Here is a 23,281-nt window from a genome sequence, read left to right as displayed (position 1 = left end):
ACACCATTGATGAAGAGGGGGTGGTGCAGGCTGGGTTTTCAGAGAAGATGACATGCATCACTACACATTTATTCTCATTGAGAAGCATGTCATTGGTAGCGGTCCAGGTGCTGAGATCATCCAGTTCCCTCTGCATTGATGATGGTTGCTGCAGTTTCGTGGTTTCAAGCAGATTCATGTCATATTTCGACACGGTTGGCAGCTTCATGTGAAGCATCATTGATGAGGACAAGGAAAATGACAGGGTCAAGGAAGGTCAGATATTAGAAGGTCAGATATTAGAAGGTCAGAGATTAGAAGGTCAGAAGCTAGCTAGCTAGCTAGCTAGCTAGCTAGCTAGATAGATAGATAGATAGATAGATAGATAGATAGATAGATAGATAGATAGATTCCCAATATTTCACCATTAAACGTAGCTAGGTTTATGTAATGTTCCCTCGAGCTATCAAGCATTGTTTCATGATAACATTTGGTTGGTAGAAAACCAGAGAAGGCTGGTGGGAGGAGCTACAGTATAGGAGAATGGGCTCATTCTAATGTATGGAATGGAATAAATGGAATGGTATCAAACGCATCAAATTAATTGAGGCTGTTCTCAACCGTACCTAACGGCAAAAAAAGAGCTTCTGGATATCAGGACAGCGATCACTCACCTCAGATTAAACAAAGATTTTTTAATTCAACAAGCAGGACGCACAGGACATTCTCCGATGCCTCGTGAGGATCTTCAGAAAGCGAGTGGGAAAGCTGCCTTTACTGTCAATATTACTCGCCACTGTGCAATCATTGGACAAAAAAATTAGACGAGGTACAATCACGAATGTCCTACCAATGGGACATCAAAAACTGTAATATCCTATGTTTCACAGAATCGTGCCTGAATGATGACATGGATATTCAGCTAGCGGGATATGCGCTGCACCTGCAAGATAGAACAGAACACTCCAGGAAGATATGGGGGGGAGGTCTGTGCATATTTGTAAACAACAATACACGAAATGTAAGGAAGTCTCTAGATTTTGCTCACCTGAAGTAGAGTATATTGTGATAAATTGCAGGCCACACTACTTGCCTAGAGAGTTTTCGGCTATACTTTTCATGGCAGTTTATTTACCACCACAGACAGATGGAAATAAGCAAACAGGAAACCACTCACACAAAGGCGGCGCTCCTAATGGCCGGAGACTTTAATGCGGGGAAACTTAAATCAGTTCTACCCAATTTCTATTAAAATGTTAAATGTGCAACCACAGGGAAAAAAATTCTAGATCACCTGTACATCACACACAGAGACGCGTACAAAGCTCTCCTTCGCCCTCTAATTGGTAAATCCAACTACAACTCTATCCTCCTGATTCCTGCTTACAAGCAGCAATTAAAGCAGGAATCACCAGTAACTCGGTCTATAAAAAAGTGGTCGGATGAAGCAGATGCTAAACTACAGGACTGTTTTGCTATCACAGACTGGAACATGTTCCGGGATTCTTCCGATGGCATTGAGGAGTACACCACATCAGTCACTGGCTTTATCAATAAGTGCATCAAGGACGTCGTCCCCATAGTGACTGTACGTACACACCCCAACCAGAAACCATGGATTACAGGCAACATTCGCACAGAGTTAAAGGGTAGAGCTGCCGCTTTCAAGGTGCGGGACTCTTATAAGACAAGGTGACGGAAGCTTATAAGAAATACTGCTAAGCCCTGCGACGAACCATCAAACAAGCAAAGCGTCAACACAGGGCTAAGATTGAATCATACTACACCGGCTCCGATGCTCATCTTATATGGCAGGGCTTGCAAACTATTACAGACTACAAAGGGAAGCCCAGCCGCGAGCTGCCCAGTGACAAGAGCCTACCAGACGAGCTAAATCACTTCTATACTCGCTTCGAGGCAAGCAACACTCAGGCATGTATGAGAGCATCAGCTGTTCCAGACGACTGTGTGATCACGCTCTCCATAGCCAACGTGAGTAAGACCTTTAAACAGGTCAACATTCACAAGGCTGCGGGGCCAGGTGGATTACCAGGACGTGTGCTCCGGGCATGTGCTGGCCAACTGGCAGGTGTCTACACTGACATTTTCAACATGTCCCTGATTGAGTCTGTAACACCAACATGTTTCAAGCAGACCACCATAGTCCCTGTGCCCAAGAACACAAAGGCAACCTGCCTAAATGACTACAAACCTGTAGCACTCACATCCGTAGCCATGAAGTGCTTTGAAAGGCTGGTAAGGGCTCACATTAACACCATTATCCCAGAAACCCTAGACCCATTCCAAATTGCATACCACCCAAAAAGATTCACAGATGATGCAATCTCTATTGCACTCCACAGTGTCCTTTCACACCTGGACTAAAGGAACACCTATGTGAGAATGCTATTCTTTGACTACAACTCAGCGTTCAACACCATAGCACCCACAATGCTCATCACTAAGCTAAGGATCCTGGGACTAAATACCTCCCTCTGCAACTGGATCCTGGACTTCCTGACGGGCCGCCCCCAGGTGGTGAGGGTAGGTAGCAACACATCCTCAACACTGGAGCCCCCCAGGGGTGCGTATTCAGTCCCCTCCTGTACTCTCTGTTCACCCACAACTGCATGGCCAGGAACGACTTCAACACCATCATTAAGTTTGCAGACGAAGCAACAGTGTCTCTGTTTATCATATATGCATAGTCACTTTAACTATACATTCATGTACATACATGCGGGAGCACCAACCACTGCTCCCGCACATTGGTTAATCGAGCTATCTGCATTGTGTTCCGCCACCCACCACCCGCCAACCCCTCTTTTACGCTACTGCTACTCTCTGTTCATCATATATGCATAGTCACTTTAACCATATCTACATGTACAGTGGGGCAAAAAAGTATTTAGTCAGCCACAAATTGTGCAAGTTCTCCCACCTAAAAAGATGAGAGGCCTGTAATTTTCATCATAGGTACACTTCAACTAGGACAGACAAAATGAGAAAAAAAATCCAGAGAATCACATTGTAGGATTTTTTATGAATTTATTTGCAAATTATGGTGGAAAATAAGTATTTGGTCAATAACAAAAGTTTATCTCAATACTTTGTTATATACCCTTTGTTGGCAATGACAGAGGTCAAACGTTTTCTGTAAGTCTTCACAAGGTTTTCACACACTGTTGCTGGTATTTTGGCCCATTCCTCCATGCAGATCTCCTCTAGAGCAGTGATGTTTTGGGGCTGTTGCTGTGCAACACGGACTTTCAACTCCCTCCAAAGATTTTCTATAGGCTTGAGATCTGGAGACTGGCTAGGCCACTCCAGGACCTTGAAATGCTTCTTACGAAGCCACTCCTTCGTTGCCCGGGCGGTGTGTTTGGGATCATTGTCATGCGGAAAGACCCAGCCACGTTTCATCTTCAATGCCCTTGCCGATGGAAGGAGGTTTTCACTCAAAATCTCACGATACATGGCCCCATTCATTCTTTCCTTTACACGGATCAGTCGTCCTGGTCCCTTTGCAGAAAAACAGCCCCAAAGCATGATATTTCCTCCCCCATGCTTCACAGTAGGTATGGTGTTCTTTGGATGCAACTCAGCATTCTTTGCCCTCCAAACACGACGAGTTGAGTTTTTACCAAAAAGTTATATTTTGGTTTCATCTGACCATATGACATTCTCCCAATCTTCTTCTGGATCATCCAAATGCTCTCTAGGAAACTTCAGACGGGCCTGGACATGTACTGGCTTAAGCAGGGGGACACGTCTGGCACTGCAGGATTTGAGTCCCTGGCGGCGTAGTGTGTTACTGATGGTAGGCTTTGTTACTTTGGTCCCAGCTCTCTGCAGGTCATTCACTACGTCCCCCCGTGTGGTTCTGGGATTTTTGTGATAATTTTGACCCCACGGGGTGAGATCTTGCGTGGAGCCCCAGATGGAGGGAGATTATCAGTGGTCTTGTATGTCTTCCATTTCCTAATAATTGCTCCCACAGTTGATTTATTCAAACCAAGCTGCTTACCTATTGCAGATTCAGTCTTCCCAGCCTGGTGCAGGTCTACAATTTTGTTTCTGGTGTCCTTTGACAGCTCTTTGGTCTTGGCCATAGTGGAGTTTGGAGTGTGACTGTTTGAGGTTGTGGACAAGTGTCTTTTATACTGATAACAAGTTCAAACAGGTGCCATTAATACAGGTAACGAGTGGAGGACAGAGGAGCCTCTTAAAGAAGAAGTTACAGGTCTGTGAGAGCCAGAAATCTTGCTTGTTTGTAGGTGATTAAATACTTATTTTCCACCATAATTTGCAAATAAATTCATAAAAAATCCTACACTGTGATTTTCTGGATTTTTCCCCCTCATTTTGTCTGTCATAGTTGAAGTGTACCTATGATGAAAATTACAGGCCTCTCTCATCTTTTTAAGTGGGAGAACTTGCACAATTGGTGGCTGACTAAATCATTTTTTGCCCCACTGTACATACTACCTCAATCAGCCCGACTAACCGGTGTCTGCATGTAGCCTCGCTACTATATATAGCCTCGCTGCTGTTATTTTTCACTGTCTTTTTACTGTTGTTATTTATTTCTTTACTTACCTATTGTTCACCTACTACCATTTTTGCACTATTGGTTAGAGCATTTCACTGTTGTAGTCGGCGCACGTGACAAACTTTGATTTAATATGATTTTTAAGACAAAAGAAGAGAGGTCAATCTTGAGGATAGAGCTTGCTCAAAAGGGGTGCTTGCAAGTTCACCGTGCTTACTCAATAACTATTTTGGCTTGCCAGATGGTGTATTCATGACAAGTTGGAAAGTCTGAACCTCTGAGTTAAAATTAAGTTATTTGCGTAGAGCTTCCTATTGGTTGATTTTGATACTTTCCAAGTGGGAAACTCAGGCCTCCCAGCCACAAAGTCATAAACCCCACCTATTTCTACATTTTATCTTCTTAAAATCGGATTTTCTCTAACCCTAACCTTAAATCTAACCCTAAACTTAACCACAATGCTAACCTTATGCACTAACCCTAACCTTAAATTAAGACCAAAAAGCAAATTTTGGTTTTCATGACATTTTTCACGATATAGAGCCCTACTGTGGAGGTGTCATAATTCCCATAAAACCTAGCGGTCAAACAGGGAAAAGTTTCCAATCGTTTTTCTACCATTCATTTTTCCCATAGGGAATTTTAAAAACACTTAAAGGGCTGTGTTTCGTGTATCCTTACCATGGCATGACGTTTTGATAACCATGTAAATCTCTCGCGGACAAGGTGACTTTTAGCAATTTATTCGCCTCTATTTACTCTCAGATTCAGAAATGCTAATTAGCATCAAAGTAGACATCATGCAAAACTACAAATCCCTGCAAGCTCCTGCATGTAATCTTTAGCTGACACCTTTGCTAACAGGTATTGTGTCAATTTGGAAGATACACAAGATAGTTCACAGAATTGTCCATTTAAAGAAATGTAGCCAAATGCTTACTTGCAGGTTCCTTCTCAACAAATGCAACAGCAATTACAAATGATAAAACATAAGAATACAAACATAAAGTAAATGGCTCGGTAGAATAGAATAAACCTTTTATCATAAGTATAATACAGGAAGGCACAATATTTATATGTTTCAGGGAAGAGGGGATTGAGGGGCAAGTGTTTAAATGTGTTTAAATTGTGCAGTATTAACAATAGTAAATAAGAGTCTGGTAGCAGCAGTTGTGATGTGTGTGTAGCATGAATGTATGTGTGTGTGTGCGTGTGCGTGTGCGCGTGCGTGTGTGTGTGTGTGTGTGTGTGTGTGTGTGTGTGTGTGTGTGTGTGTGTGATATGACTGGCTTCACATTTGTTTCCACCACATAAGTTAAAATAGATCTAAAACAAGTGTAATTTTATATTTACAATCCCCTTATCCAAACAGATTACTCATTTACCTAGGTCTTATTAATAGCTCTTATCAAGTTGTAAATTACAGTGCATGGAGAATGGTGTTATTTCTATCAGAAAAAAGAAAGTTGATGTTTTTCCACTTGGAACCGATAGGTTGCTGGACCTTATTCATAGTTTCCTCACGTGTAAAGGTGGTGGAATTATGAGAGAATTAATACATGCATTTCCCCGTACTTAAATTCAAGAGGGACGTGTGTAAAAAAGGAATTAAGTTAAATTTACGTATGCATACCTCAGGTCTAAATTCCCCCATAGAGAAAGAGGATGCAATGCCTCATGATGAGTTGGGAAACCAGAAGGTGCTAAATCTTTTCTGGGCTGTGTTGGGGTCGTTGACCCACTGTAATAAAGGCTGGCGTCTTCAAAAGCTCTCATTAAATGCTTGTAATTTTTGTCTAGGCCAGAGTTGTCCTGGCAGGCCACACAGCTGTTTTCTCCTGGCACGGTGAACCTGATCGTGTCAAAGTAGACACTCCTCATCATCACTGTTCTCTCTATGTTTCCCTTCCTGCTCTCTGTTGGTCTCTTTCTCCCCGTGTATTCTCTCTCACAAAGAAGAAGAAAACACAAGGAGAAATCAGACCTGTGAGGAAACCTGCACACCACACTTTTCAGAAAATACGAAACCTTAAGGAAACCTGAACACAAGTTTGGGAGAAGTTATATGTGCACAGTGTTCCTCATTCTTACTGTGACTAGACCATGCTAGTTCACTCTTATACAGTATTTAACTAACTTGCACAATGCTAGTTTATTCTGACTTCTGCAAGTAATTTCAATTTTGGACAAACTTTTGTCCAATATTTGACATTTCTTTCCACCAGTGTTTGTATTTCATGGTACTAAAATCAATGTTTAATTCCTGTAAGGATTTCATTGTGTTTGGAGATCACTGATTTAGTTTATATGTTATTCAATACTTTGGCTTGCCGAATAGGGCCCTTTATACAGCTCTGCCTCATTCATTTCTCAATAAACAAAGTTATGCTCTTCTGTTTTCAATATACAGCATAATATGTTATTGTTCACTAACTATATAGCTTTCAACACTCAAAAACATGACAATACAAAGCTAAAACACCACAATGCACATTAACCCCCCTCAGACTCCCTGTCCTTGTTTTGTGTGATTGCTAACCTAAGCGCTGCCATCGGTCTTGGTGTTGCCAAACAGCCGATGTAACGGCTGTGAAAGAGCCCCAACAACGAGGGCTGATTACGACATGGCCATGTAAATCAGCACTTTAACAATGCTCTAATGGCTTCAGGATTCGGAGGAGACCACCCAGGTTATATTGAAAGACAGCTTCCCAACCTCGTAAAAATAAGACCAAAATGAAGATGTTACTGACTGATCCTATGCAGGCTGAGCCCCACAGCCTGAGAGTCTATGAAACTGTAAGCGTTCTTAATAAGAGATGATAAAAGTAATGTGCAGAGTTTCAAATGAGAGAGCTGTTTAACTAGAGGGTGTTTGTACACAGGTCTGTGTGAGTGACCGTTACATGTCTGAACGCGCAAAGGTGAATCTGAGCAAAGGTTTAGAAAGTGTACGTGTGTTCAGGGAATGATGTGTCACACTGAGTCACACTTAAGGCTTTGTTCTTACTTTAGCTCCAACCAACCTTCACTTCTTCCGTCAGATCTCCCCCTTCACCCCCGTGCCAGGGCAGCGTGTCAGTCAGCTCAGTGTAGCTAATCACAGGTCAGTCTATCTATACTGTAAAGTACAGTACATCTCTGTGACCCCGTGGTTCAACCCTGGTTCACATTACTCTGCCTGTAAGATGTTCTGTTTCATTTATCACTATAATGATAGGTTAGGGGAGTAGAAGAGGTCATAATAGCATGGGGTAAACTATAACCCTTGTGTACACTAACACGCTTAGCATTGCTGACAAGTCAGAGTGAGCCCTGAAGTCGACTGCAGCTTGGCTACTCCTGTTCTGGGCCTCTTGTATTCAGTTGGTTTTGCAGCTCATTATATTTTGAAGATCATTATGTGCACATTGTTTCTCTGCTCCCTCTCATTCTGACGACAAACTGTTTCCTTGACACAAGTCCTTCTTGCCAGTGACCAATGTAATGTGTTTAGGCTATGTTGGGTCCATAATGTCCTGTGAGTGGGTGTTTAAAGCCCTGGGGGCCAGGTCACTGGGTGTCCTGGGACCCCAGTCCTGGTAGAGAGAGGGAGGGCTGGAGGATAAGAAGCTCTGTTAGCAGGGGCCATAAATAACCTGTTTATGAACTAGGGCCGGCTCCATCTAAGACATTTTGAGACAAAAGATCACAGGACTAATGCAAACAATGAGTATGGTTACATAATGTGATTACTGTGAAAAGTCAGATGAATATAATAGTTCAAATTAAAACGTTTACATGCTTTGGAACAAGAACGATTTCCTTAATAATCCTGTTTACATGGACACATCTGAAATCAGGCTACCTGATGGCACTCGGATCAATGCCGAAAATCACCAAACAAACTAAACATTCTACCACAGCAACCATGTTATTTTTGGGACATATAAAGCTTGTATGTGAAAACTACTTCTAAGATGCATACATTCAGTTGTTCTGAACTCACTTCACTCACGCTAGAGGGAGGCTCGCCCGGCTGGCGCCAACACATGAGCAGATCAAATACACTGCTGGAACACCGATTAAGGTGTTTATATGTCCTAATAATTATAAAGACTGCCCTGAAAACCAGGTGTTTTAATCGGCGTAAGTTTACTTTGATTTTGAACGTATGCCGATTAAGATAAGCAGAGTAAGGTGTTTACATGACTATTGCATAATCTGCCTACTGGCATAATCAGTTTAATATCAAATTATTACTGTGCATGTAAACGTACTCAGTGTGTGTGTGTGTGTGTGTGTGTGTGTGTGTGTGTGTGTGTGTGTGTGTGTGTGTGTGTGTGTGTGATGCACACCGTGAAAAACAAAACATATTGCAGACTTGTTGAGCAGAACAGCCATTCTTTCAGGAACTGTTGATTTCTCCATCTAAGAAAATCCCCAAAGGATCACCACATCGTATTATACTAGAAGAGGTGCAGAAAGACGGACAGGATGAAGTCTCCGTGGAAAGACGCACAGGATGAAGTCTCCGTGGAAAGACGGACAGGGTGAAGTCTCAGTGGAAAGACCGACAGGATGAAGTCTCCTGGGAAAGACGCACAGAATGAAGTCTCCGTGGAAAGACACACAGAATGAAGTCTCCGTGGAAAGACGCACAGGATGAAGTCTCCTGGGAAAGACGGACAGGATGAAGTCTCCATGGAAAGACGGACAGGATGAAGTCTCCGTGGAAAGACGGACAGGATGAAGTCTCCATGGAAAGACGGGCAGGATGAAGTCTCCATGGAAAGACGGACAGGATGAAGTCTCCGTGGAAAGACACACAGAATGAAGTCTCCATGGAAAGACGGACAGGATGAAGTCTCCATGGAAAGACGGACAGGATGAAGTCTCCTGGGAAAGACGGACAGGATGAAGTCTCCATGGAAAGACGGACAGGATGAAGTCTCCGTGGAAAGACGGACAGGATGAAGTCTCCATGGAAAGACGGACAGGATGAAGTCTCCATGGAAAGACGGACAGGATGAAGTCTCCATGGAAAGACGGACAGGATGAAGTCTCCATGGAAAGACGGACAGGATGAAGTCTTGCTTCTCTCATTCCTTTACTTTTCTTTTCCTTCTGAGACGCAGTGATAAAGCTAAAGGTCAAAGTCTATGCCGTGTGCCAGGCCTTGCCAGGGTGTGGGCAGATAACTGGGCAGGACCAGAACTGCCATCCTGTGTGACCGATATAGGCTACCCTTTCACAGAGAGCTGTGGTATTGAAAAAAAGGCCTCCTTTCAGACAGAGCAAACACATCTTTCTGTTTTCATGTGGAATTTGTTAACTTGTGAATTGTGCATTTGCATATTGCTAGTGCTGTGAACACACTTCATAGCACATATATACTTGCTATTCAATAGGGAGATTTGCATTCACCTGTCTGGTTATTTCTGTAAGTGAATATAACGAAAAGGAAGCAAGGATACAAGGGAAGGTAGGTCAAGGGAAGGAAGGTCAAGGGGAGGAAGGTCCTTTAGACAATTGAGATGCATCTCTGTGAGGAATTGTTGCAAGGAAACACTATAGACCAGGTATATTTTCTACGAATATTGAACAGTCCAAGTACATGACATCCTTGAGAAATGTATGAGATTCATGTTGAAAGTTACACTTACACCGTGTAAGCAATAGGGAAAGGAGAACAGAAGCCATGGATTTGACGGAAGGCAACCTAGTGGTTAGAGCGTTGGGCCAGTAACCGAAAGGTTGCTGGATCGAATCCCCGAGCTGACAAGGTAAAAGTCTGTTGTTCTGCCCCTGAACAAGGCAGTTAACCCACTGTTCCCTGGTAGGCCGTCATTGTATAAAAGAATTTGTTCTTAACTGACTGGCCTAGTTAAATAAAGGTTACATTTCAGAATACAAAAGACAAAAAAGAACTAAGCTAATGGATACCACATACATTTGTAAATGTTTGTAAAAATATCCTATTAGATACATGGCCTTGATATGCATAATCCATTCACATACAAAATTACTTATACATACCATACATTCCCCAATTTGTAGACACACACAGTTATGACCCCAGCCTTATTACCCCAACCCGCTATGTCCAAATTTACAAACACATCTTCGACACTCAGAATATACCTCCCCACTTTGTAGTTTAACACACAACTGCCATACACACACATCCTTAAGAAATATATCCTTAAAGAAAACATGTTCCATGTGCTCTCTCAATACAGGCATAACAGCCAACATACTGTATATGTACACCCATCCGCCATACAGTGCCCATATGCCCATCACACAGACACACTTCCATTATTCCCCTGTCTTATACATCCGACACAGATAAATCCCAGCGGTAGCGTGCGGAGCACAGCTTAGGACAATACGCCAGGGCTCAGTTTTATTGGAGAGAATGAAATGCATAGAAATAGAATGAATAGAACAGGAGTCCCAAACAAGTGAAAACATTTTTGCCTGTTCTATTCGTTGTATTTATATGCAACCTATCCGATAGGCGAAATACAGGTAGATAACTTTTGAAAAACTGGGCCCAGGCTTTTCTTTACCAGCTTCTCCTGTCAGCCCCCCTCACGTCAATAACAGAGTAAGGAATGAGAGGTATGAGGTATGAGAGGAACTGATGGGGGGGTGAGGGGAGGGTAATAGCCTAAGGAAAAGAGTAGAGGGGGGGAAGACTGGAGTTGGGATACCTACTTTTTCTATATGGTATCTAGATGGTATCTAGATCTTTGGGTATGGCTGCCCACAGTACACACCCACACCACTCTGCTTCAATCAGAGGCATAAACTAGTGCTAATCAGTGTAAGTGTCTGAGGGGATTCCCTTGTGTGTGTGTGTGTGTGTGTGTGTGTGTGTGTGTGTGTGTGTGTGTGTATGTATGTATGTATATATTAATATATATATATATATATATATATATATATATATATATATATATATATATATATATATATATATATATAGACCTAGTCCAGACAGTCAGTGCCCAGAACAGAAGGTCAGCAGCAGGGAGGGGAGGTGGAATGTAGGACTGGATAACAAAGGGATAATGAGTGAAAATGGAAACACATAGTGGGCATAGAGGGGAACAAGGCATTCCTTATGGGAGCATCCAACTCCCAAGTGAATGTCCTGAAGTCACCCTGGTTACACTGGGAGCATCCAACTCCCAAGTGAATGTCCTGAAGTCACCCTGGTTACACTGGGAGCATCCAACTCCCAAGTGAATGTCCTGAAGTCACCCTGGTTACACTGGGAGCATCCAACTCCCAAGTGAATGTCCTGAAGTCACCCTGGTTACACTGGGAGCATTAAACTCCCAAGTGAATGTCCTGAAGTCACCCTGGTTACACTGGGAGCATCCAACTCCCAAGTGAATGTCCTGAAGTCACCCTGGTTACACTGGGAGCAGGGACACAATGAACTCATTCATAAAGGCAAAGTCTACTTGATAATCTAGACATCCTTTGGTTTTCCAAAAAGTTAAGCAATTTCATCCATACTGTGATATAAGAAACTTTAAGGAAAATGACCCTGTTGCAGAGTCCGCAAGGTGAAACCCCATTAATTGCTTAATATACAGTACACATTACAACAGACAGGATTTAGTAGAGAGTATATATTACTACAACAGACATGATTTAGTAGAGAGTACACATTATTACAACAGACAGGACTGAATAGACAGTATATATTATTACAACAGACAGGACTGAATAGACAGTATTATTATTACAACAGACAGGACTGAATAGACAGTATATATTATTACAACAGACAGGACTTAATAGACAGTATTTTTATTACAACAGACAGGACTTAATAGACAGTATATATTATTACAACAGACAGGACTTAGTAGACAGTACACATTATTACAACAGACGGGACTTAGTAGACAGTACACGGGACTTAGTAGACAGTACACATTACAACAGACAGGATTTAGTAGAGAGTATATATTACTACAACAGACATGATTTAGTAGAGAGTACACATTATTACAACACACAGGACTGAATAGACAGTATATATTATTACAACAGACAGGACTTAATAGACAGTATATATTATTACAACAGACAGGACTTAATAGACAGTATATATTATTACAACAGACAGGACTTAGTAGACAGTACACATTATTACAACAGACAGGACTACTATTGGAGCCCACGCAACCATTAATCATAGCCATATACCCCTTTCCTAGCTCAATGTGTGTGTGTGTGTGTGTGTGTGTGTGTGTGTGTGTGTGTGTGTGCATACGTGTGTGTGTGTGATCGTATAGCACCGTGTGTGTGTTTTGGGGTGGGAGGGGGTCTTTATTATGGGAAGCTTGGGCAACTAGCGGAAAGCTTGCCCTGTCAGCAGCAGATCCACCTTGCAGAGGCTGTGGGGAAGATAATGAGACGGAAGTGAGAGGCGGCAATGCCCTGATAAAGACTGATATTTTGAGGCTTTCTAAACAGTTTAGTGTGTGCCATGGAACACGATGACACTATTGGGTCACATTTCTGATTGTACCAGAAAGACTCCAGGAAGATTGTGGGAGAAATCTGCATGTCAAAATGACTGCAGTTCTTTAACAAATATCTGTAAGTGCAACTTGTGCAAACAGACAAAAAGATGAATGATGGACACCCAGACAGACCACATGGATTAGTCCTAAATTGTGTCCTCCATTGTGGTCTGGAGAATCTTCATTTTCAGCTTTCTTCCAATTGTCATACAGAACTGTCCGTCTCAATTTCTTTGTAATTTGCAACCAAATACACAATTTGAGTTGTATTAATTGTCCTACTTTTCAGTCACTCTTGTCCCGGTCTGCTTTTGTTGGTTTAGCGATTTATCCAAACACAAATTAGCGTCATTGCACCACTACACAAAACTGTGAAAATGAAAGCACAAAACGGGACAACATTATTTCTTGGAGAGGATACTATTGTATCCGAGAGGGGTCTGGATTAGGACTGAAATGATTCTGGATTTCACCACTACTTGTTCTGCCCATCACTGAACATGTTCTTAGTAAGACATTATCTGCAGTTCTTTAAGTAAAACAGACATCTAGACATTTTCCTTGCAGTGTTACCTGAATCAGAGCTTGTCTGTTTCGGTTGGCAAGCTCAACAGTCAAGTCGCCCTGCGTATCTATCAATGCATCCTGCCTAACAAAAGCCACAGCACCCTAGACAAGGGCACCACTATATGACTGTTTGCCAACAATGACGTATCTGTGGTATTCACAGACGTGTTTGGTTTTGGGCTGGGTGGGGACAATTCATTTTGATTTCAATCACACTGTTTTCTTTAGTTTCCTTCGCTGTTCTTCCTCTTTTCTGCCACAGAAGCAGGCGTTGGAGCAGCTCCACGCCCAGTAGAGACAGCTAGATGAGACAGTGGTATCATTGGTATAGAATGGGTTGGACATGATATGGACCTTTAGACACCCTACAGTAGTACAATAGCATGGATACTGGCAACACAGTGAGAAAGGCCATGTATATTCTAGTCATAATATGGATAAGTACAATATTTAATGTGAGTTAATGTAGCGCAAAGAAAAGGACAGGGAACTTTCCTAGTCCATATAAATCCAATAGGAAGCATCATAATCCGCAAAAACATTATGTTTGTCCTCTCTCTCAGACCAAAGGTTGAGCGTGCAAAGCTGTCATCAAGGCAAAGGGTGGCTACTTTGAAGAATCTCAAATATAAAATATATTTTTGATTTGTTTAACACTTTCTTGATTACTACATGATTCCACATGTGTTATTTCATAGTTTTGATGTCTTCACTATTATTCTACAGTGTAGAAAATGGTCAAAATAAAGAAAAACCCTTGAATGAGTAGGTGTGTCCAAACTGTTGACTGGTACTGTATATACGTATATAAAAAAAGGATTTGTCTGACACGGTAAAGCAGTTATCCCCCAGCCTGTTAGTTCTCTAGAACCCCTGACAGATGATGTTGCTGACAATATCCTGATAGTATCCAACTTCACCTCAACACCGAACTAGCACATCTCAATTCGTTCAAGTAATACTTTCACAGAGGAGCATCAATGAATCAACTGAAGATCCAAACAAGAGAACCTGAACATGTGTCAAGTGCAGTGTACTGTAGGTATTCTTCTAAATATATGGCTCTGGGCAATGCATGCAAGTGAGCGGCTGCAAGAATGCCCTTGCCACAAGTCATGGGTCAAATCAAAATGTATTTGTCACGTGCGCCGAATACAACAGGTGTAGACCTTACAGTGAAATGCTTACTTACAGGCTCTAACCAATAGTGCAACAAAGGTATTAGGTGAACAATAGGTAAGTAAAGACATAAAAGAAACAGTCTAAAGACAAACAAATAACAGCGGCGAGGCTGTATACAGTAGCGAGGCTATATACAGTAGCGAGGCTATATACAGTAGCGAGGCTATATACAGTAGCGAGGCTATATACAGTAGCGAGGCTATATACAGTAGCGAGGCTTATGTACAGTAGCGAGGCTATATACAGTAGCGAGGCTATATACTGTAGCGAGGCTATATACAGTAGCGAGGCTGTATACAGTAGCAAGGCTATATACAGTAGCGAGGCTATATACAGTAGCGAGGCTATATACAGTAGCGAGGCTATATACAGTAGCGAGGCTATAAGAGTAGCGAGGCTACATACAGACACCGGTTAGTCGGGCTGATTGAGGTAGTATGTACATGTAGATATGGTTAAAGTGACTATACATATATGATGAACAGAGAGTAGCAGTAGCGTAAAAGAAGGGTTGGTGGGTGGCGGGACACAATGCAGATAGCTTGGTTAGCCAATGTGCGGAAGCACTGGTTGGTCGGGCCAATTGAGGTAGTATGTACATGCATGATTGTATAGTTAAAGTGACTATGCATATATGATAAACAGAGAGTATCAGCAGCAAAAAATAGAGTTTGGGCACACAATGCAGATAGTCAGGGTAGCCATTTGATTACCTGTTCAGGGGTCTTATGGCTTGGGGGTAAAAACTGTTGAAAAGCCTTTTTGTCCTAGACTTGGCATTCCGGTACCGCTTGCCATGCGGTAGTAGAGAGAACAGTCTATGACTGGGTTGGCTGGGGTCTTTGACAATTTTCAGGGCCTTCCTCTGACACCGCCTGGTGTAGAGGTCCTGGATGGCAGGCAGCTTAGCCCCAGTGATGAACTGGGCCGTACGCACAACCCTCTTAAGTGCCTTGCGGTCGGAGGCCAAGCAATTGCCGTACCAGGCAGTGATGCAACCAATCAGGATGCTCTCGATATTGCAGCTGTAGAACCTTTTGAGGATCTAAGGACCCATGCCAAATAATTTTAGTTTCCTGAGGGGAATAGGCTTTGTCATGCCTTCTTTACGACTGTCTTGGTGTGTTTGGACCATTCTAGTTTGTTGGTGATGTGGACACCAAGGAACTTGAAGCTTTCAATCCGCTCCACTACAGCACCGTCGGAGAGAATGGGGGCGTGTTCGGTCCTCCTTTTCCTGTTGTCCACAATCATCTCTGTAGTCTTGGTTACGTTGAGGGATAGGTTGTTATTCTGGCACCACCCGGCCATGTCTCTGACCTCCTCCCTATAGGCTGTCTCATCATTGTCGGTGATCAGGCCTACCACTGTTGTGTCGTCTGCATATTTAATGATGGTGTTGGAGTCGTTCCTGGCCATGCAGTCGTGGGTGAACAGGAAGTACAGGAGGGGACTGAGCACACACCTCTGGGGGGCTCCAGTGTTGAGGATCAGCGTGTTCCTACCTACCCTCGCCAGCTGGGGGCGGCCCATCAGGAAGTCCAGGATCCAGTTGCAGAGGGAGATGTTTAGTTCCAAGATCCTTAGCTTAGTGATGAGCTTTGAGGGTACTATGGTGTTGAACGCTGAGCTGTAATCAATGAATAGCATTCTCACATAGGTGTTCCTTTAGTCCAGGTGTGAAAGGGCAGTGTGGAGTGCAATAGAGATTGCATCATCTGTGAATCTGTTTGGGCGGTATGCAAATTGGAATGGGTCTAGGGTTCTGGGATAATGGTGTTAATGTGAGCCATTACCAGCATTTCAAAGCACTTCATGGCTACGGATGTGAGTGCTACGGGTCTGTAGACATTTAGGCAGGTTGCCTTTGTGTTCTTCGGCACAGGGACTATGGTGATATGCTTGAAACATGTTGGTATTACAGACTCCATCAGGGACATGTTGAAAATGTCAGTAAAGACACCTGCCAGTTGGTCAGCACAAGCCCGGAGCACACATCCTGGTAATCCGCCGTGTCACTGGGAAGCTCGCGGCTGTGCTTCCCTTTGTAGTCTGTAATAGTTTGCAAGCCCTTCCACATAAGACGAGCACCGGAGCCGGTGTAGTATAGTTCAATCTTAGCCCTTTATTCACACTTTGCCTGTTTGATGGTTCGTCGCAGGTCATAGCAGGATTTCATATAAGCTTCGGGGTTAGAATCGTGCACCTTGAAAGCTGCAGCTCTACCCTTTAGCTCAGTGCGAATGTTGCCTGTAATCCATGGTTTCTGGTTGGGGTGTGTACGTACAGTCACTATGGGGATGACGTCCTCGATGCACTTATTGATAAAGCCAGTGACTGATGTGGTGAACTCCTCAATGCCATCGGAAGAATCCCGGAACATGTTCCAGTCTGTGATAGCAAAACAGTCCTGTAGTTTAGCATCTGCTTCATCTGACCACTTTTTTATAGACCGAGTCACTGGTGATTCCTGCATTAATTGTTGCTTGTCAGCAGGAATCAGGAGGATAGAGTTGTGGTCGGATTTACCAAATATAGGGCGAAGGAGAGATTTGTTCGCGTCTCTGTGTGGAGTACATGTGATCTAGAATTTTTTCCACTCTTCTTGCACATTTAACATTTGGGAGAACTGATTTAAGGTTCCCTGCATAAAAGTCTCTGGCCACTAGGAGCACCACCTCTGGGTGAATGGTTTCCTGTTTGCTTATTTCCTTATACAGCTGACTGAGTGCAGTCTTAGTGCCAGCATCTGTCTGTGGTGGTAAATACATAGCCACGAAAAGTATAACTGAAAACTCACTAGGCAAGTAGTGTGGCCTGCAATTTATCACAATATACTCTACTTCAGGAGAGAAAAATCTAGAGACTTCCTTGGATTTCGTGTAGCAGCTGTTGTTTACAAATATGCACAGACTGCCCTCCCTCGTCTTGCCGGTGCTGCGTATATCCCGCAAGCTGAATATCCATGTCATCATTCAGCCACGATTCCGTGAAACATAGGATATTACAGTTTTTGATGACCCGTTGGTTGGATATTCGTGATTGTACCTTGTCTAATTTATTGTCCAATGATTGCACGTTGGCGAGTAATATTGACGGTAACGGCAGCTTTCCCACTCGCTTTCTGCGGATCCTCACGAGGCATCCCACTCTGTGTCCTCTGTACCTGCATCTCTTCCTCTTGCAGATAACTGGGATGTTGGCCTTGTCGGGTGTTAGGAGATTGTCTTGTGCGTCCTGCTTGTTGAATAAAAATGTTTCTTCTTATCCGAGGTGAGTGATCGCTGTCCTGATATCCATAAGCTCTTTTTTTGCTGTAAGATAGTGGCAGAAATAATATGTATAAAATAAGTAACAAATAACGCAAAAAAAACCCCACATAATAGCACAATTGGTTGGGTGCCCGTACAACTGCTGCCATTTCTTCCGGTGCCATCTTTCAATGGGTATGAGAGGGTATGAGAGAAGTGACTCAACACGCAAAACCTCAAAATATTGGAGAGCTTCCATAGGAAGCCTCTGGGAATTCCCTGGGACTGGATGCTCCTGGACCTGCCCTGTCCTCTGGGAATAAGAGGAGCAGTGACAGTCAGGGTGTTCCCCCCTCAGCTAGGCTAGCCAACAACATCAGCCACACATCAGCCTGTGGTCTGTGTGGAATGGTGACAACTCAGGCAGGCCTGTCATGAGGGAACGTAGTGTGGAGTGTGTGCCATATACTGAACATGGGGGTGCTATTTTCCCCCAGGCATGGCAGTTTGTGCGAATGGGGAAAAAGCATACAGTGGCTAGTGCATTGTGTAGAAGGGTAAAGAGTGATTCATAACGTAGGGAGGCTCTACAAGAGTATAGTCCAACATACCATAGTACACAGGACTTCTTTACTGAAGCCCAACAAATCAATATGCATATGAACGCATTCACAGTATGTGTAACTATGCTTGAAATCAATGCAAGCAACGGGTGACAATGCTTAAGAAGGAGAGTATATAACATCTTCTGGGAAGGCTTTCCACTAGATGTTGGAACATTGTTGCGGGGACTTACTTCCATTCAGCCACAAGAGCATTAGTGAGGTTGGGTGATTAGGCCTGGCTCGCAATCGGCGTTCCAATTCATCCCAAAGGTGTAGCATTAAGATTTCCCTTCCCTGGAACTAAAGGGCCTAGCCTGAACCATGAAAAACAGCCCCAGGCCATTACTCATCCTCCGCCAAACCTTACAGTTGGCACTATGCATTCGGGCAGCTAGTGTTCTCTTGGCATACGCCAACCTCAGATTCGTCCGTCAGACTGCCAGATGGTGAAGCGTGATTCATCACTCCACACACCACTCTTTACAGCTATCTGTCACTGTTCTCATTGTCAACTAGACCACACTACTGAGTACTGTTGTTAACTTAACATTTACAGGCAATATAAAAAGTTACACATTTTACAGAGATAGTCCCCTATTCAGCAGAGACTGGGTGTGTGCGCCTATAGATTAATAGATTGTGTGATCAGGGTTCCTGATCCGAGATCAGAGTTACGAGCATAGTGAATGTGATAGCAATAGCACCCAGGTCGTTTCTTTTGCAAACACTCCGGACTTTACATAGCTATATCATACAATCACTAGTGTGAAGGGACGCTGTGTTGACATAATGATTGGGCAAGCTGCTGTGGACATTCAAGCCAAAATGAGGAATATCACCTGGTGCCACAATGCTACCTCAGACTCTGAAGCAACAGGTGTAGACTGTTAACCACCTGGCAAGAGACACTCTCTCCCTCTCCCTCTCCCTCTCCCTCTCTCTCTCTGAAAAAATTTTAGTTAATATTTCCAACAGTGACTTAACACCAGCAATATCAATATCAAGAGCATACTGTGTCATGAACTACCATAATAACAGTATTAAAAACATTGCTAATGCTAATACATTAGCAATGTTTGCTAATACACAATCTTCAAGTCGATTTAAAAGCTTGATCTTTTCCACCAGCAATGGTGAGGCTATAAAATGCACCGTTAGGAGTTTGATGTCAGAGTAACTCATCTAAAACACCTGCTTAAGAGCAGTTTAACAGCAAAACCTTATATTATATATAGTGTATCATTACAACTTCTAGGGGTCATGTGCATCAGATATTAATGTCAGGTTAAGTTTAACATCTGTTTTGTACTCTTTCTTCTCCTTTCTTGTGCTCCCGAAGGAAACTTGCCTCATCTTAGTCACTTTTGTACCCTACAATTATCTTGCTAAGAAGACATGTTATACTTTCAACTTCTGTGTGTGTTGAAAAAGAAAGAGAGAGAGAAAAAAGAGCTAAGAAAAGAAGCAGGTGATAACCCAGCTAAGTTGTTAAAGTTTAATGCAAACAGACCCCAGGAATCCTCAACAAAGGCCTACCACACACACACACACACACACACAGTTTGTATTAGTCCTCTGTAACTGACCTTTTGTCTCACATCGTCTTAGATGGAGCCGGCCCTAGTTCATAAACAGGTTATTTATGGCCCCTGCTAACAGAGCTTCTTACCCTCCAGCCCTCCCTCTCTCTACCAGGACAGGGGTCCCAGGACACCCAGTGACCTGGCCCCCAGGGCTTTAAACACCCACTCACAGGACAATATGGACCAAATCCTACCTTGAGATCTGTGCAAAGACTAAGAATGTTCTCACAAATCCCCCATTGATTTCTATGCATGATTTACACACAGGGACTAAACCATTCTGTTCTGATAAGATGGGTAATAAATTGCCAGATTGTTATCTTGATTTCTCCTCAAGTGGCCCTCAAGGGAACACAACCTTCTTTATCCTGGATTGTGGAGAAACAATACATCTTATCTTTAAACAGCCCCTTGTAAACCCTCTTAGTGACTTCCTGTGTATGTTTTGTGTGTGGCTAGTGACCTACGTCCTTGGGGCATCATGGGAAATGAAGTGTGTGGTCAAACAAATTGAGCCGCACATAAGAAAACCCTATGGGAAACCAGAAGACTAGAGGATCTTGCAATGAGAGCCATTAGGCCTAGTAACCGTTTACATTTGGGGACATGTTCACAGGCCCAGATTAAGCCGGCTTTCAAATCCTTGACTAAAAAGAATGTTCAATGGAAACTCTCCATTGGTCCAGGAGTAGTACAGATGTAGGATCTTCATTTGGACCAGTTTGCTACAGCAGGAAAATAAATCTGCAGCAACAAGAAATGTGAATTATAAAAAAATTGACATTTTTGTAGGGGTGGATACATTTTTCGTAAGGTATAATCAAGTCTGAAATTTCAAAGTGGAATTTACAAACTACAGAATACTTTTTAAACTTGAAATGAACTATATGTTTTAAATGTCCTGTATTGCAGGAAAGTTCTCCTGCAACAGTGTGATCAAATTCATATCCTACATCTGTATGAGTAAAAACAAGCAGTGGATTGGGCTACTATTCTACCTGGTATGTTAGCATAAACATTGGGATGTAGCCTGTATCTCCATCTGAAAGGGAAGGAGTCGTGTGGGGTGTCATGCTATAGTAGCCATGGCTGACACTTACCAAAACGCCTCTCTGGGTCTTCTTGTCATACGACAGACAACCGTGGTCAGAGGAGAGGTGGAACAGGTACTCCTCCTTTTCTGCCACTCTTCCTCTTCCTCTTTTGCTTTCTCCTCCTCCGGTCAGTGCCTGATGAAGATCTTCCACATATTTCTCCCTTTTCACTCCCAACTCTGTGGCTTTCCCAGTCATCTCCTCCTCTGGTACTGTAAGAGTACAAAGCAGGGGTTAAAACAAGAAGACACAACTTTAGTCCCCAAGGTTTCTTCTGGCATTGATCCTCACTTTTCAATCAGAGATTCTACTTAGCTACCTACATGTAGGTGTGTGGACTGGCCAGTCAATGATATTGATGCCAGTAAATAGGACTGGAGTTGTATAAAATTGCTGACGTGACTATACCGAAGTCTCACTGGAAGGACAATGCATACTTTAAATGCATGTATAAAGGAGGCTTAAAGATTAGGGGAAAATGTGCATTATGGTAAACAGCACCACTGTTTGCCCCAGCGCCTTTGCTATTGTTTTTGTTTTGTTGATAAAAACAATGTAGAGGGGCATTTGGCAGTGTGAAAAAAATCTAAAAATCAGTACACTGCTGTCCTATCGCACGTGCTACGATATTTTCAGTATGTTCTTTGTTGTTGTAACATCCCAAACAGACGTGGCAGTCTCACCAATTAAGAATTCCAGCTTTAAGGAAAGCATGCAAGGAACCCAAGGAGAAGATCATTAACTGCTCTCCAAGGGGCCAGGGTGCCAATTAACACAGGTTCAAACACACACACACTCACACATGCACGTGCATATCTGTCACAATGCCGTTACTGCCTGTCATCTCCCAGATGGACAGCCAGAGAAGAGAGTAGCTATGTTCCATGTGTACATGAAAGCAAACATAGCAGTGCTTTGTTGCCATTCCTAAATGACACAAAACAAATGGTGCACTAAGTAACTTCTTAGTTGAAAGACACAGTGTGGCATTCACTCGGACACCCCTCAACACACACACACACACTCTCGTGTACGCACGCACGCACGCACACACACACACACACACACACACACACACACACACACACACACACACACACACACACACACACACACACACACACACACACACACACACACACACACACACACACACACACACACACACACACACAAAGACAGGCCTTGTAAGGCTTCATCAATGTAATACACCTGTAAGCTGCACCATATGAGTGAATATGGATGATGAAACAAGCCCGCTGCTGTCCCTCTGGCTAACAGACCTGCAGTCACAGTGCTATGAGTCGAGGTACATAGTTGGGCCAGGTGCCTACTTAAGAAGCCTTATGAAGAGAACCCCAAACACACCTGGTGACAACACAGTCTGGAGGATGGTGAAGGAGTCGGGCCTCTACCATGTGTGTGTGTGTCTGTGTGTGTGTGTATGTGTGTGTGTGTGTGTGTGTGTGTGTGTGTGTGTGTGTGTGTGTGTGTGTGTGTGTGCGCATCTACATACATGCTTGTGTAAGCCGCATCTAGCCCTTACCTTCTCCGATCCAGGACGAGCTGCCGTCACTGAGGGCGAGAGTGAAACCAGCACCCAGGTCTTAGGCCCAGTCCACCCGCAGGAAATAGGGGATGCTTGGGTCCAACACCACACTGATCTGACGGACCGTACCACTCATGCCTCCCAAATACCGTCCCACTTCTAGCTCCAGACCTGCAGCGATAGAGACCCAAGGGACAGACTTTAGACAAGGACAATCTTCATCATGTACATAAAACACTCTTGATGTGACAACTTTTTAAAAATTTAAAAAACGTTTTCTGTTACGTATTTGGAGTATTAACAGTGGTTGCATCAATGCCGGGCATTGTTTCATTGCTCATGGTTTACTGTGAATACGAGCCTCCATGTAAATTCACTCAGGGATTGG

At 43.2% G+C, this 23,281-nt stretch overlaps 1 pseudogene; it reads right to left on the bottom strand.

The window, feature by feature from the left end:
* Positions 1–23,029, bottom strand: part of LOC139412303 (DNA repair protein XRCC4-like) — a 34,496-nt pseudogene extending 11,467 nt beyond the window's left edge.
* Between the last annotated feature and the right edge of the window lie 252 nt (positions 23,030–23,281).

Source organism: Oncorhynchus clarkii, chromosome 6, assembly GCF_045791955.1.
Source record: "Oncorhynchus clarkii lewisi isolate Uvic-CL-2024 chromosome 6, UVic_Ocla_1.0, whole genome shotgun sequence".
NCBI classification, from domain to species: Eukaryota; Metazoa; Chordata; class Actinopteri; order Salmoniformes; family Salmonidae; genus Oncorhynchus; species Oncorhynchus clarkii.
This window is presented reverse-complemented; position numbering and strand designations above follow the sequence as displayed.